Below are 1,273 nucleotides of genomic sequence, written 5' to 3'. Positions count from 1 at the left end.
CTGAAAGGTCCTGGGTTCGATTCCAGTCAAGGGCACATGCCTGGGTTTCAGACTCAATCCCCAGTAGGGGGCGTGCAGGAGTCAGCCAATCAATGATTCTCTCTTATCATTGATGTTTCTATCTTTCTCTCCCTCTCCCTTCCTCTCTGAAATCAATAAAAATATATTTTAAAAAAACAACAACAAAACTCAGTCAGTGAATGAGGCAGGAAAGGTCCTTTCAGACAGAGAGCAGCATGTGCAAACATGGACAATTGTCCCATATTAATGAAAGGTGGTAATGGAGAATTACCAGAGATGAGGCCGGGGAGGGTCAGATTTTAAGGGGTCTTGAGTGCCCCACCAGGACCTTGGACTCTGTCCCATGAGGCAGACAGTGGGTTTAAGCAGTAGCCTGACAGGATGTGATGGTGAATGACTCAGAATGGGAAGGTGCTGGAAGCAGGAGACGAGCTGGAAGCTACTGTGGGGGTGCAGAGAGGAGCCAAGAGGCCTGAGTGAGGCAGTGGCTACAAGAGGGGAACTGACTAGATGGCAGAAGTTGGGGGTGTTTTCACTCCTCCCTCCTCTTCCTATCTAATTAGGCAGCAAGTTCCAGCTCGGGAGACACATGCATGGTGCTGTCCCCCTAACCCGGGGACACACGGGATGCTTTCCTCTGCCGGGACTCGAGCCCCGGGAGCTCATTCTAGTGAGTCTGAGGTAGAGAGGAAAATAAGCTCATATGGTCAAACTACCATTTTTAACTAGAACTCCCCTTCTGGGAATACGGTGACTAGCATTTGTTGAGCCAAGCATTGTGCTGGGTGCCTTACACTCCTCATCTCACTTAATCATCACCGCCACCCTGTGAGGTAGGCGCTGTTCTTTCCATTTTAGAGCTGAGGACATGTAGGCACCAAGAGATGAGTTAACTTACACAGTGGCGAATGGCTGGTAGTGCTGACCGAAATCTGTCTCCTTGTTTTATCCCAGCGCTGGCTCAGTTCCTGACACAGTAGATTGGTGCGGAATGAATAAATGGTAGAAGGGGGATCTGCTCCCTAGCAGCCTCATACAACTATTGGGAGGGTTAGATGAGATAACTTATCTAGGTTGGTGTCTAGCACTTGATAAAGGAAGCCAATCACTTAAATTCTGCAGGAGGAAATTCCCACCTTCCTCTTGGGTAAATACAGTAGTAGATGGTATGGGACTCATTGACACCAGTAACATTTTCCTTACTGCCCTCATCTTTTATTTCAACTGACGATGTCTTCTTTTCCTTTTCCTT

General features: G+C 48.0%; 1 protein-coding gene across 1 annotated transcript in view; it reads left to right on the top strand.

Moving 5' to 3' along the window:
* Positions 1-1,273, top strand: part of P3H1 (prolyl 3-hydroxylase 1) — a 17,577-nt gene that overhangs the window by 9,790 nt on the left and 6,514 nt on the right. The gene's annotated exons all lie outside the window — the stretch shown is intronic.

The sequence above is a fragment of the Myotis davidii genome, unplaced genomic scaffold (genome assembly GCF_000327345.1).
Source record: "Myotis davidii unplaced genomic scaffold, ASM32734v1 scaffold458, whole genome shotgun sequence".
NCBI classification, from domain to species: Eukaryota; Metazoa; Chordata; class Mammalia; order Chiroptera; family Vespertilionidae; genus Myotis; species Myotis davidii.
Note: the sequence above shows the minus strand (reverse complement) of the source record. Positions and strands in the feature narration are given on the sequence as shown.